The sequence below is a fragment of the Monodelphis domestica genome, chromosome 2 (genome assembly GCF_027887165.1).
Source record: "Monodelphis domestica isolate mMonDom1 chromosome 2, mMonDom1.pri, whole genome shotgun sequence".
In the NCBI taxonomy this organism is placed as follows: Eukaryota; Metazoa; Chordata; class Mammalia; order Didelphimorphia; family Didelphidae; genus Monodelphis; species Monodelphis domestica.
In genome coordinates, this window is record NC_077228.1 from 347285902 (window position 1) to 347301719 (window position 15818).

The window sequence follows — 15818 nt, forward strand, 5'->3', positions numbered from 1 at the left end:
TAGAAAACAAAACCCTGAAACCAACACTGAAAACAAATGCTACAGCCCAACCCGGAGGTCAGCTTAGTGGATATAAACTAACCCTATCATTATTCAAGGATTTAAGTAATGCAAAATAATCTCCCCAGGCAGCTGAGTGACCCACCTCAGAGTATTCCTAATGGGAGATCCCTGCCTGATTTGGGTCAGGTGACACACCAGGAAAACATAAGCTAATGAACAGCTCTGGGAAGTTCCTTTTGGTGTTAATGTCTAAGACAGATAGATAATCATTCCATATGGAAAAGGCAAGAAAAAGCTTCTCTGCTCATTCTAACCCCTCCCCAACACACACACACACACACACACACACACACACACACACACACACACACACACACTTTTACTCTTTTTAAAAATCCCTCAAGGATTCAAAGAAAATAAGGCAAGAATTAGTTCTCTTAAAAAAAAAAACATTTTCACAAATAGCAATTTACTTACTTAGCCTGAAACACAGGCGAAAGTCTGATGTTCTACTATTCAACCAAAAGATTATGTTTTGGCTGTTGGAAGAGGAAGAGAAGCCAGCCGACCAGTGACCACAGAACTGAAAATAACCCCTGAGCAACTCCATGGCACTCAGAGTTCTTGAAGTCTCGGTCTTCCCTTGTGGGCAGTTTACAGTGAGGCCAGCTGAGAGCTGCAGCAGACTTGTGAGTCAGCAAGAGCGACTTGTAGGAAATAGCTGACGTGCTAAATTACCCTTGCATACATATTGTGCACACACCTCCCCACTAAATAAAAACAGGGCACATGCAAATTAATGAAGAGAAACACCTCAACAGTTACAGTTCCTGTTTTCCCAGTTTAAAGCTAAATAAATCTGTACCACTGCTAAATAAATGATAAAACAACAACTCACTCTCCATGTTATGCTGGGATGAGCAGCTGTACTCAAGTCTCAAGGGTCACTTAGTTTTAGCTGCTTTTATTCAATTAGTTTTAAATGTGTTTCCCTCCCTTCTGAAAAAGCAAAATAGTTGCCATATAGACCACAAGAACTGGTAACAGACAAGCACAGTTCCTGTTTTTCACAGGGGGACTATTCTCAGACCTACTATACTGAAACACTGAAAACAAGTGGAAAGTTTGTATTTATCACTGCGGGGGAGATTTATACTTGAATCAAGATTATCTTCACTTTGATACAAGCCCTGTCCAAAAAGTTCTTGGGTAAATTGGATATATGAAATGCCAAACTTTTTTTCTCCCTAAAGAAATGATGCTATAAAATGGCTGTAAGGATTATTCCAGCCTAGCTCCACAAAAGCCATAATAGGGTTGAAATTTTATACACCTGCAGTTAAAATTAGCAGAAAATGTTTCAGTACTAGTAATTAAGCAAAATTGGGGGGAGGGGGGCTGAATAAGAAATAGCTTTTTACTTCTATTGAATGCTAGTGCCTGAGGAAAGGCAGATTTAATTAGAGGAGATGGAGAAGATACATAGAAACATCTGTGGAGATTCTGAAGGTGATGTCTAGACTGTTTCCAGGCCCTTAGGATGGATGATACTGGTTATATCATGTCTCATTTCACTTCAAAATATGTAGCTTTCCCATTTCTTGAGTATGTCCTTACACTCATCCCGTATGATTAGGGTCATTTTTGTCTTACAAAGAGAAAGAGGAGGATAAAGGTTTTCCTAAGTTAACTAGGCAAATTTGGAAGAGACCAGAGTAAGTAAACAGAGGGGCTAAAGGAGATGGGTGCGTGTGATAATGCCTGAGCAGAATAAGCCAAGTCCTGGCTAATGGAAAACAGGTAAAGTCAAGTAATAATATACAGTACAATACTGAGGGGGTTGGGGGAAGGGAGAGGATAAGAGGAAGTTCCCCACAATAGCCAGCAGATGGTACAATGGGTCCAGGACAGCTTGGTTTTTGTTTTCTTGGAGGGAGGACATCAAAACTTAATACATGCAGGATAATTATAAGTGAGCAAGGTGTTTCAATCTAAAATAATCTCATTACCTAAAGAAATCATGCCACATAATTCCTTAAAGTCCAAGAGCTGCCTCTATTTGTAAATAATAAATAATGCTTCCTCTTATAAAAAACAGTTTTGAGAAAAGGTACTGGGAGTAATTTGTAAAGAATTTGCAGAAAAAAATCTCAAAAACAAAGCCATTGCTATTTTTTTCATTAAAATTAAATATTCAAGAATAATAGAGAATTTCAGGTTCACTACCACTGACAGTGACAAGAATTCCTAATTATAGACCTGGTGACTTTCGCCTGAGGCTTTAGTTTAAATGTCAAATAAAATTGTGACTTGCTACACTGTGCATGCTACCAAGTCCAGTATTTGGAAGAATATAGGGGAAAGTGGTGCTCTCTGTCAAGTTTATTATAACATGAAAGAAAAGCCATTCCTCTTTTATGTACCAAAGCAATTATTATCCTCTAATCTGTATCGTTAGATGACTCTGGCCAGGAATGGTCTTTTGGGCAACCAAATGCTTCTATGATTCCCAAAGTGCCTCTCACAATTGCTTCTTGGTCTTTTATCTAAAATCAAGTGTAGTACCAAAATGTCTCTCACCGCTAACCAGTTAAGGTTTGAAATTTTACCAGTCAAGGATTTAACTTTTTTACATAATTCAGCTATCACCTAGGAAAATGCAAATACTCCTGCTGTAAATAAAATAATACATGAATTGTCATCAGATCACTGGATTTGGTAGAAGAGACTTTAGAGGAAGATCTAATCCAAAGCTCTCATTTTACAGATGTTGAAAATAAAGCCCTGTCAAGTTAAGTGATGGGCACAAGCAAGTAGAAGAACCAGAATCCAAACCCAGTTCTTCTGGCTCCAAATTTGATGCCCTTTCAATTATATTGTGGTTCTTCTTCCTCTCCTGAGACCTTGTTTTCAGAGAAACAAGAACAAAAAGAATATTAGGAGATAAAGTAAAAGGTGTTTGGGAAGGGAAGTCAGTAGAAAAGAGGGGAAAGACATAAAAAAGGAAGATTAGAAATGTAAAAAAACAAACTTCTTGATTCACAATTTTGCCTAGCTCTGACTCCAGCCTCTTCCCATTAAGGAAAACAGAGAACAACTCCAAATATACCTACATTTTCTTTCCTGAATAAGCAATAAGATATGACATATTTAATTTCATTTCTTTCACAGTTTGACTCTTCAGTGCTTAATGATTTGCATAATATGGAATCTTGAACCCATATAGATATTCTTCAAATCAATGCAAGTAATTCTCCCAGTAAATCAGCAGCTTTAATTTAAGCTCATCATTGTTTGCATAGAAATCTGTATGCACTCATCTACTTGATTTTTTAAAAATCACATAAAACCCCCAACAGTGACACTCTGAGCATCACTATTCAGCTGACTACAAAGATTTCCAATTCAAACTAAATACGCAAAATGAGCCCACTACTTTCAGACATTTTATAGATTCTCAGTTAGAACTGCAAAAGCACACAATATTTAGACAACTACTAGAGAATATCTTTTAGCTGAAAATAATAATGTGGTGACCAGCAACGACAGAGTTGAGAAAGCATTCTGAACAGTAATCCTGAAAACCTTCAGGTAACCTCAGGGTCATTGCCCACTGAACTACCCCAGCCTAGTTCTTTAAAAATCCATTCAAACCTTTAGTAAAGAGTTGCAACACACTAATCTGTAAAGATAATATTTCCCTGAAATGGATTATAAAGAGAATAAAGGTCACCTACTTTTATCTATTACTGGAAGCCAATATTTGTAATAGGGTGCTTTAACATGATTATGTCTAAATCAAATTTTCCTCCTCAGTATATTAAAATGCCTATTAGGCGAATTGTTGACTTTACCTTCTTTCTTTCTCTTCCTTTAAAACATCAAGTCAATATATTCCTCTACTACTTCATCATCCTCACTCTATCCCCTAAATAGCAAACAAACAAACAAAAAAATCTAAAGAATGACATTAGAAAAAACATCAAATCATAAACAATACCAATTTGCAGAGAAATTATTTTGTAATTTTATAACTTGGCAATAAAGTAAAATTCCTAATATCAAAAGGTGATCAAATTATGACCATTTTTAGAAATGTACTATATTCTAAAAATAGCTTTTTAAAAACAGATGGATATTAGTTTTATTAATAGCACACAACACTTCTTACATGCAATTAAGTCTTTGGTAATATGCTGTGGGGTATCTATGTTCATCCTTTATCTCTTTACTGCCTCCCTGCAATTTTGATTCCTTAAACACTGTAATATTTCACAAGAAGGAATTATTAAGATCCCATCAAAGACATAGATGTCTAGAAAAGGAGGTAGACTGGTCACATATCTAGAGGATAACAGAGAAAAGTTGAAGTGCTACCGTGGTACCCCTTTATTGCTAAGAAACTGAAAGGAAAACTCCTAACACATTGCATAGATATTATGTGGATGATAAGATTTACCAGAGTAAAGGGACAAGTCACCCAGGAAAAAAGGTGTGCATCCGGTACAAAAACTCACATTGATAAGATCACAGATCCAATGAAGTTATAAGTTAATAATTTACCACAAGATCTTCATTCAAGTGTTCTGGATAATGAGGCATGCAATGACTCTCAGACACTGTGTTCCAGGGACAGTTAACCCTACTTTGAATCAAAATCATCACTACAGAAACAACTGTGGAAGCGAGACCCTTAAAAGATAATTTGATTTCTTGCTCATTTAATTTATGATCATGTAAAAATTAACCAAAAAATTTTTAACTGTCCAAATGGGAGTGGATATCTGCATACCAAAAATATGCTTTGTAACTAGATCTATATCAAAAAGATATCAAAGAAAAGGGGGAAAGAGGTTACTTGTACAAAACTATTTATAGCTATATATATTTTGTGGTGGCAAAGAACTGGAAATTAAGGGGATGTCCATCAATTGGGGAATGGATGAAGTTGTGGTATGTGATTGTGACAAGATATGACTGCTATAAGAAATGATGAGTAGGACAATTTCGGAAAAAACAGAAAATTTGTATGAATTGATGCAGAGTGAAGTATGCAATAGACTAGGAAAACAATGGACACAGCAACACCAATATTATAAAAATGCTCTACTATGAAAGACTCAACTACTCTGATCAAGACAGTGATCCAAGACAATTCCAAAGTACTCATGATGAAAAATGCTCTCCATTTCTAGACAGGGAACTAATAACTGGCTGAATACTGATTTTTTTAATGCTTTTATTTTTTTAACATTCTTTATTTTTCATGGTTTTATGTGTGTTCTCTTTTGCAATGGAAATGTGTTTTACATGATTTCACATATAAAATCAATATATTGCTTGCCATCTCAAAGAATGGGAGACTGGTGGAAGGGAAGAAAGAATTCAGAATGTGAAATTTTAAAAAATGAAAATCAAAATTTTTTACATGTAAATAAGAAATATTTAATGAAATGTGCATGCATATGTAAAGAATCTGATTTGTAATTCCCTACTCTCAGTATGGAATCTGAAAATTTTCATAGTTTTTAATTAAAAAAATAAAATTTTACTTTTACTTGTCACAGAGTCACAGCAATGCAATTCTGGGCCTTTTTTTAGGTACCTTGTGATGAACCAAAGTAGACATGGTGACTCCAGGTTCATAACAGTTCTACAAAGGGCCACAGAGAGAGGAAGGTAAAAACTTCTGAAATGGGAGATAATTAATAGGGTTAGAAGAACTCTAAAAGAGCTAGAAGAAGACCTAAAGATTATTTAATCCATCATTCTAATTTTACAGATGAGAAAACAGGGATTGAAGGAGATTAAGCAATCTCCTCTCAGTTACACAGAAAACCAGCAAAGTCAGAATTCGACCTCAGGTAGGACTATTCTCTCTACACTATGTTGTCCCAAAGAAAAAGGAAGAGGCATCTGTTCCAGAGTGTCAGTCGTAATGTGGCAAGCTGCCTTACCAGAAAGGTACCTGTGCAGCCCTGGCCCATTTGGTGAGGATCCACACACATGCTGAAAATCTGCAGTCTAAAAAGATAATGAATGTTTTTGGACACACTCAGGAATAAAAGGGAACTCTATAAGTAATTACTGCATATTATCACCAAGGGTCTCCAGTGATGTCCTACTATGATACCTGACCAAGATGAGGATGAGACTAGGGCCTATTCCCACGTAATACAAATTCAGGGAGGTCCTATTCCAAGTTTCAAGTATGGACCCACTTGTTATGTGGGTTTGACTTCTGAGAACTGACCTAGTTAAATTCAGACAGGCTCAGTACTAGCAGACTGACCCCCTTCATGATTGTGCTTCTCTTTTTTGGTCATCACAACTCATCTGCTAATGTGTGAAGGAAAGGGTAGTGATCTGCTCTGACAGAAGGATTACCCACGCTGATGGATAAAGTTGACAAACTTTTAAAGAAATAACTTGCTTGCACACAAGAGAAATGTGGGCTAATAGGTAGAACACTGGAGTATTTGTCATTTCGTTAGAGAATTTTTCCAATTCCACTACTGACTCATTCAGTAACCTTGGGCAAGTTACTTTAATTCTGGTTTTCTCATATGTAAAATGATAAGAATAAAGTCAGTCTAGTTATGCCCTACTTCACAAGGATGTGATGAGAACTTATAGATTGAGATGGCCTGTGGGGGATAGGACAGAAAAATTGAGAAAAACTCTATAGCAACTAGGGAAGAAGGTGTCAGGGAGAAAGATCTGAAAAGGACCATAGAGAAGGAAGCCAGTAAGATGTCACAAAATGGAATCAGAAACTGTCAATGGACTAGAAATGTTTTCTTCTGGTGACAGCCAGAGTTTGTCATGTGGCAGTCAAAAGTTTAGAACAAGGAGAAAGGAGATATGATGGGACTAGAAAATAGAGGAATATTTTTTTAAAAGAAAAGTAGGAAGGAATTGAAACAGGAGGGACATGACTGGCAAAGAGATATATGTATATGTGTATGTGTATATATGTGTGTGTGTGTATATATAAATATATATACATATATATTTACCATTATGGAATCTATTATTTTGCTCAAGATTGACAAAAGAAAAAGGTGGTCAGCATAAGGAGAAGATAATCTATACTGAGACAGAAAAAGGAAAAAGGGCTGATCATAGACCCAAAGACCAATTCATTATGAGGATAAGATACAAAAGAGACATTACCAAGGGATTGCACTGCCTGAACCTTGATTGCAAAGTCATTTGGAAGTCTGAGAGATGTTTTGGCACTGCTTCCAGTGGCAGGGATGAGAAAACGACAAGAGCTTTCTGAGTGAAATGATTTATTGTTTTGGAAGGAAAATCTAAGGGGAAAAAAGAGTGAATTGCTGGCTGAGTCTTTAAGTAATACCATTAAGTTGAATAAGAATATGGGCCAATTTACATATTATTTAGAAATATTGTGGTCGTTAGATAGGATATTGTTGTATGGGTATAGCATAAATATGGCGGTATAAGTCAACTACTTAACTAGAATCTAATACCAGATAAGCCCAAGTTTCTATCTTACCTTGACCTTCTTTTGTCTTTTAAAGGTTAAAATAACTATATAACAACTTGGCAACAAAGCACTACTTAAGGTTCTTTAGGTGAATTAGGTTTAATGTTGGAAGTGTTCCTAATTCCATCTCATCATTTAACAGATGAGGAAACACCTTCATTTTTAGAGATTAGAAATTGGGCCCTAGAGAGATAAAGTGACTTGTCCAAGGTTACACAATTCCTAATTTGGCTGGGCCAGAATTAGGACCCAGGCTCTTTGATTGAAGGTTAGTATTTTCTCAATTACACCATACTGACTCCCCTACATTACTCGAAACTCCTATCTTGTGATGCAACTGTATCCTAGACACAGCATGTAGGTAAGAAATGATTTGATCTTCTGAGTCAGTTTTGCCCAGTAGCATTAAAATGCTAATTCACCTCAGAGATAGTTTGGCATTATACAAATTAGCTACATAAAATGCTTGGTAATTAAATTTTTTTTAATTTAAAAATCACAGTAAATTAGCTAGATAGCTAAATAAAATACCCAATGTTTCAGGCACATTTGCCGGCAATCCACTTTACAATTGCCCCTAACATACTGGTTCTACATAATTCTGTAATCTACAGCTTGGTTTTTATCACAGTAAATGCACTGTTAAATGATTAATGTGTTTGTTGAATTGGATTTTACATGCCCAAGCATCACCTAAGGTTACTTCTGACATATACTCCAGACCTCAGGGCTCTGGCCTCAAACTCCTCCAAGCTAAGCCTCGTTACTTTTTATATAACTTGAACATTTATTAAGCAGCCTATCAAATGTATGGCAACATTTCAAAGACAAAAGGATAAGCTCTGCCTTCAAGTAGCTTACATTTTTTTTTGGAGGGGATAGACTGATAGCAAGAACACAATATGAATACTGAAAAAGCAAGTATAATCAATATTTTTAAGGAAGAAAAGAGAACAGACAATTGGAGGAAAGTTTCACAGAGGAGGTCACACAGGGGCTAAGATCTGAAGGAAAATTAGGATTCTGAGAGCTGGGGAATAGGAGGAATCAAAGTCTGCACAGAAATTTCAAATTTCAATTAGTGGAAGGAATTCCCTTAGGGAAAAATATTACCAACCACAAGGAGATTCTCAAATCGAGGCTTTTATATAGTACCCTATAAGTAACCCCATGCACTCAGCATTATATTTGCTGTACCAAGAATAACAGATCCTACTTCCTAGGCTTGTTGTAAAGATCAAATGAGAGAATATTTGTAAAGCATTTGACAAACCTTAAAGTGCTATAGAAGTTCTGGCTATTGTTATTAATCACTATTATTAGTTATTATTTTCTCTTCTGCTAACCTTAAACTCTCTAAGGTCAGGAAGCATCATCTAATTCATCTGTGTAACCTCAGTACCTAATAAATGACTCTGCACATAGCATGTATTTAATATAAGCTTGCTGAATGAATGAATAAATAAGGCCACATATCCATAATAGTTCATTCATATAGGGTTTTTTTTTTAAACCCTTACCTTCTGTTTTAGAATCAATAATGTATATTGGTTCCAAGACAGAAGAGTGATATGAGCCAGGTAATGGGGGTTAAGTGACTTGCCCAGAATCACACAGGTAGGAAGCCTTTGAGGGCAGATCTAAATCCAGGAGCTCCTGTCCCAGGTCTGGCTCTTTATCCAGAGTCACCTAGCTGCCCTTTTCATAAAATGTTTTAAAGGGTTTTCAAAACAATTTACAAGTATAATATCATTTTATTCTTAAAGTAATCCTGGGAGCTAAGTGTTATTATTTACTCCCCTTTTATTGAAGAAAAAACTGAGGCTAAGAAAAATTAAGTCACTTGCCCAGAGTCACACTGTGTCTAAGGCTAAATCAGAACCCAGATCTTCCCGAGTCTAGGATGAGTGTTCTCTCTATTACACCATCCATCTATATTATGTTTAGTCCATAACAAGCAAAACAGAGAGGAAAGAGTGGTAAGAGATAGAATCACACTGTAAAGCTGTAATGTTATTCAGCTCAGAATTCAACTGTGTCCTTAGTACAATGTATTAATATTTCTTCTGCCTTTGATTTACAAAAATATATGGAAAAGCTAATGGGAGGTGTCTGTATAAGTCAGGCAGCTTTATCTCTCTTTTGAATTCTTTTGACTTACTACAAGTAATAGTACCACTGCTAAAAGCTGAAGCCAGAGCCAGGTTCACTGTGTACTCCCTAAACAAGAACAGGATACATGCTAGGTTACCTGCCCATTTGAGTCTGGGTCCATACCAGGGAAATCAAGCTAGAATGAAATAACTGTCAATAAGGCAAATTGGTCTAAACCCTTTTGTTGGCCTCCAAGGACCCTCTCTGATGTGATCATCACAAATGCAAATGAATAACTCACTCCCCTTTTAGTTCTACAGAGAGTTGCTAAAGAAGTCCAGAAGTGAAGTCCTAGCCCAGCATAGATGTGAACATGAACCTGACCATCTGTCTCTATGCAACTCACTTTGATCACAAAATGAATTGCAACAAATTGAAGAGGACATGGTTGGAGTGAATTATCTCATGAGTAATCTGAACCTTCTTTTAAGCAGTTATTATCAGGTGGAAATGTTTCCTACCATCTTTGAACAGACATTTTTCTGAAAAACTGTAATGGCTCATTAACAACCATATCTGAATAACAATACTTTTGCACTTATACACTGCCTTTCATCTGGGGATTTCAAAGCAGTTTGCAAATAATTAAGCCCCACACAAAGGCCCCAAGAGGTGAAGCAAGGCTAGGGAATTGCCATTGAGAGTTCAAGAAAAAGATGATAAATGATTTCTTCCCAGGCACCAGCAACATTAGAAACAGACCTTTTCCCCTACCTATCTGCATCTCTTTTTTCTTTCATTCTTTGGGGAGGAGGGAAAGGAAAAGGGGGTCTTACGAACACTTGTAAATCTATCAGAAATTTTGCCATTATGTTTGGTTAAGAATCAAGACACGCATGAAGAGTATACTGGCACATATAATATAAATGTACATGTTTATCTACCTACTGAGAAAACAGTAAATATTTCATCAAAAAAGAACTCATTGCTAAGAACCAAATAAGAAATGTGAAACATTTTAATGCTTAATATGAAAAGTCTGTGTGAATATAACCTTCAACCTGTTTTTTTCCTTTCAATATTAAAAGCAGTTTCTCTATGATACTGCACTTATACTTTTCAATTCCATCTCTAGGAGACCATTTAAATAGTAAGTTTTGAAAGCACAAAGAACAAAGTAAACAATCAATCCATTTTTTAAAAATCAGAATACTTTAATCAAAGATCTTCCAAATGAAAAAACATTTCTGCCACTAAAAGTTTCATGGTAAAATTATAAATGATTGAAAAAAATGAATTTATAATGAAAATACTGACATACCTTTAACTATAGCAGCCTGAACAACAACACTATAATTTAGCAATCTTTCTTACATACCAAAGACTGATTCTAACAAGATGTCATTTTTGACTCACATTTATTATTACCTGAAAGAATGAAAAATGTAGTTTACTCCAGAACTGCCAGGATTTTTGTAATCAGGGTTGGGTGATCTCACAATAACTAAAGCATTTTAAAGAAAGACACCCTCTGGATTACAAAAATAGCCTGTTCCACAAAAGGAGAGAAGCATGATTTCACACTTAGTTTCTTTCATGACAGCCACAGCCTCTGCAGCAAACTGCCTTTCCTACATGTTACATTTTAATGATCTGAGAAAATCGTTATCAGAGTTAACATCTCTAATTTTACTCTAAACAGACAAAAGCAAAATATCTCATTAAGCATCATCTTCACCAGGGTTCCCACTAGGCAGGAAAGGATTTTTATTTGAAGTAATTACCCTTTTTAGTTAAATACACTCAACAGATGAAATTTACACAGAGCGTGAGAAATTCTTCACCAAAGGTGATGTCTGAGAAATGCAATTTCTAACCATAGGGCAAATGTTCCGATCCAAGGGTTTCTGTGATGGACCATTTAATATTTGGTTCTGACCTTGGCACACCATCAGTTTGGAAAGGGTTGGCTGGCAGGCTGGATTTGTGCATACCCAGTAAAGAAACCAAAAAACTCACTACTAAAGTATCTCCCACGTACGGTAACTTTCCCCAAGTTGTAAAAATGGTCTAAAAGATAACTAAGTGCAAGACACCAAACATCACCTACGAAAGGAATTATAAACATCCCATCACCCAACATGAACATATTCTCAAAACTACACGTGTCAGCATTTCCTTGGGAACGTAAGATTCAAATTCTGGGCTGGACAGAGGGATCACCCCCCCTTAACCCCCCCCCCTCCAACCCCCAGGTTACTGGCGGTTTTTGAATTACAAAAGGCAGCAACTCCTTTCAAACTCCAGCCTCCACAACCGACCCCGGTCTCGGTCACTGACCCACAGGGGGCGGGGAGAGGGGTCGCGCTGAAGGACCCAGAATACTTTTGATTGACAATTCCCTGGCTTGCTGGCGGGAGGCGTAAATCTTTAATAAAAATTCTTTTGCAGCAGAGTGAAGCTTAGGACTTCGGGGCGGGAAGCAGAGCGAAGCAGGGCAAAAGAGTAATGACACTTTCATGCGAGAGGATGTTTAAAAGGATCTCACTCTCGAAAGAGCTCACTGGAGTCGAGATGCCAAACATACACTCTCTCACAAACAGCATTCTCACAAGAGACTAATTTGGGAACTCTCCCTCAGCCTCGATCCCTGCTACTTCCCCACCCACCCCTCCCCGAGAGTTAGGATTTGATGCGGGTGGCTCCAATCCTTCGTCCCTCTCCGACACTCAACTTGTGCATTCTCCCCACGCCTGCGGCGGCTGGAGTCCAAGCTGACCGGCGGCGGCAGCAGATAGATGACAGCTGACGCGCAAACTGCTCGGAGGGGGCCGACTCTTGGCCAACGGACTTCGAGCCTTGGGCTCCAGCGCGGCGCAGGGAAAGGGGAAGGTGGCGGCTGAGGAATGGAAGGAGAAGAGGACCGGGTAAAGGGATGAAGGGGGTGAAGGTGACGGCGGTGGTGGCCACTCCATTCCACCGCCCCCAGCTTGGGTTAAAAGGCCTGTAGATCTGACAGCTGCTTTGCTCCGCCCGCACAAAACAAAAACCTCTCTCCCCAACACCTCCCTAAACCCTCCCGCACGCCTGACTTATTACCCTCCGCTCCTCCTCCCCCTGCTGTTCCAAAACACCCATCGACACATGCGGAATATAATACAGATTTCCCCCTGCTGCAAACGCCAAAGCGATTATACACACACACATATACACACACTCACATCCAGTGTCCACGGGGGAAGACCTCCCATTTCCTTCCCCATTCCCAGAAAATGTCATAAAAGCCGAGGAGGAGGGTGCTCTGCAAAGAATCGTTCGCTGCACATTCAGCGAGCCGGACGGACCCCAAGAGATCTTTCCTTTCCCACTCCGGTTACGCCTGCCTCTCTTCGCCTCGCCCTCCCCTTTCTTTCTCCCCAGAACCATATAGTCCTCCCCCCACCCCACCCCCTCCGTCCCCTCACTATTCAGCCCTTTCTTCGTCCCCACCCACCCCCCTCCTCCAGTCTCCCTTTTCCCACTTTGGAAAGGGCTCGTACCCTCCCCTAAGGTCAGCCACGCCGAAAACTTCCCCCGTCACCAAAGCGCCCGGGAAAAGGCAAGCTTGCAAAGAAAAGAGAGGACTCACCTTTTCCAGGAACTTTGCGGCTTTTCCTCTTTCTCTCTCTCGCCTTCCTCAGGCTTGCAAGCACCCCCCACCCACCCCCCGGCCCCGGCTTCGGCCGGCCAGCCGGTGTGTGGCTTTCGGTTTGGGGGTTACCGAGTGAAACCCGGCCAGACAGGCATCACATGGCAGCTCGTTCCCAGCCCCCCCAAATCCGTAGGGAAAGGGAGGGGAATACGGGGAAAATATAACAAGGGAAGGGGCGAAGGAGAAGCTAGAGAGCGGGTGGAGGAGGTAAGCGGCTGCAGGGGGCCGGGGAGGTGGGGGTGTTTGGCTGGCGGGGAAGATTCGGTGTCACGCACGGATCGAGCTCCGCCGTGGGTTTATACTGATAAATGCTGCTGTTTGCAAGAGGCAGTGGCGGTTGTAAGCTTGGTCGTCCAGCGGCTGCTGCTGCTGTGGCGGCGGTTCTCGCAGCCCCGGCGTGTGCGGCGGCGGCGGCGGCGGCTGCTGCTGCTGCTGCTCCTGCTGCTGCTCCTGCTGCTGCTGCTGCTGCTCCGGCGACGGCGGCTCAGGCGGCGGCTCCTCGGTTCTGTTTGTTACTCGCTCTCCCTGGCTCGCGCTCTCTCTACGGAACGCCCACACTCTCAATCGCTACATTGTTGACATTCGGGGGCTGACGTCACCCCACTCCCCATTCACAATAACTTTACGGGATTCGGGTAGCGCAGCCTCTCCTGCCGCTGGGGTACCGTACGCTCAGAAACTAGCGTAAGCCGCTCCGCGAATAGCGCTCCGGGTTCGGGCGGGGGGTGGGGGTGGGAGAAAGGAGGAGAAGGAGGAGGGGGAGCCTTAGCGAAGGGAAAGAGGAGTGGGGACGGCCCCGGGCGCGCGCACTCCGCTGGCTTGCTCGTGGTGGCGCGCGCTTCACTGCGCCGCCTGCTGCCACAGCCTCCCGCTGCCGCTTCCCTTCCCCGCGTGCCGCGGCCTCCCTATTGCTCGCGCCAGCTCGCGCTTTGTCCTGCTCGCGCGGGTTTTCACGAAGGCTTGGAAAGCTCTGCACTAGCCCGGTCTGCGTAGGACCCGGCTGGTCCCGGGTCCAAGATGGTATAAGACCTTGGTTATTCTGGGCTCCGAAATCCCTTAGGCTAGTTGAAGGAGGGGGCGGGGGGAAGTTATGAATATCTATATGTGTACAGGTTTCTGAAGGTGCATGCCTGCGTGTGTGTGTGTGTGTGTGTGTGTGTGTGTGTGTGTGTGTGTGTGTAAGTGTAAGGGGTGATTTCAAAGCACTCCTTGCCGAATGTGGGTGGGGGTTGGCAAAGAACTTGACCTGCCTAGAAATACGGAAGGATGAGAAAGAAGGATGATGTACAGAACCAATGTAGCTGGATACTACTGGTCACTCTCTTGTGCCACCCAGCTGAGGACCTTTTGATGTTTGCATTCTGTGAAGAGAAAAAAGACTCTCAGCTAGGTTTGGGTTGGCCCAAATGCAATCACCTTTTTTTTTTTAAATTTCGTGTGCCTCTGAGAGTAACTGAGACTCCCTTACCCCAGAATTTTTTGATTAAGTGTGGGCCAGATAAAAGACAAATTAATCTTACATTTCTACATCAAACTTCCTTAGCACCAGCTTCCACTTCATTGCAAGAAGGTGTATCCAGGAGGGTTTTCCATTCCTTTCATGCCTGGTGGCTAGCCAGGGTGCTGTAATTTGATTTCCAAGTGTTTTTGGTGCTCCAGTGCCAGAGCAAACCTTGATGGTGGTTTAAGATTTTAAAGGGAGTAATTAGGACTCAAAATGAAAATAAATTTGTAATAAAACAAGGTTATGTTAGTACAGGATTGGTAGCTGCAACTTTACCCTGCCAAAGCCAGGAAATTCAGCCTTTCCCCAAAGAGCAGTAACTTTGCCCCCTTGTGTACATGTAGTATTCTGTATTAATACATATGGTATTGATTGTTAATGAATATTATAAAACTCTGGCTCACAATGGATAGAGAAGAAACATAAATTCCCCCTTAAATAGGCACCAACATATGCTGGGGAAACAGTTAAATAGTATATAGAGAATTTAAAAATATCCACTAAAAGGTTGTATTTAACATTCTTCAAATAAGGATGTAATTTTAAAATATCCTTTCCAAATGAACACGGGGCTTTGTCTTGTATATTTCCACTAGAAAATGCATCAATGTTCTAACCAACTAGCCACTCTAAGTTTGGAGAATGACAGGATGGGAAATAACTAAACCCCATTGTCTCAAAACCAAAGAACTGAAAGGCCATCTAGCCCATTGCCTTCAGTTAGGAAATGTCTGAGGTCACATTTGAACCCACAGCCTCCCATCTCCAGGCCTGGCTCTTTGTCCACTGAGCCATTTAGCTAACCCTGAAGTTCTTGATTATACTAAAAAAGGAGATGCTTTACATTGTATGCAATCTTGGATGACTTGATTTTGAAAATTTCAGCCTGGTGGCCATTGTAGGATTCTTGAATTAACCACTTGAATGAAATCTTCATTGATATTGATAGTCTTGGTAGCCCCACAATACAACAGCATTTTTCATGAAGTGGTATTTGTAGCATCCCTCTTTCA

At 40.2% G+C, this 15818-nt stretch overlaps 1 protein-coding gene across 4 annotated transcripts in view; it reads right to left on the minus strand.

Moving 5' to 3' along the window:
* BACH2 (BTB domain and CNC homolog 2) overlaps positions 1-13982 on the minus strand; it is a 413528-nt gene extending 399546 nt beyond the window's left edge. For 3 of the 4 annotated variants that reach the window (XM_007484325.3, XM_056818596.1, XM_056818597.1), the window contains exon 1: positions 13239-13982. The gene's annotated coding sequence lies outside the window, so the exon portion shown is untranslated. Of the gene's footprint in view, positions 1-480; positions 13021-13238 lie in introns of those variants that run through there. The other variant, XM_056818595.1, reaches the window with a different exon arrangement.
* Positions 13983-15818: the final 1836 nt, after the last annotated feature.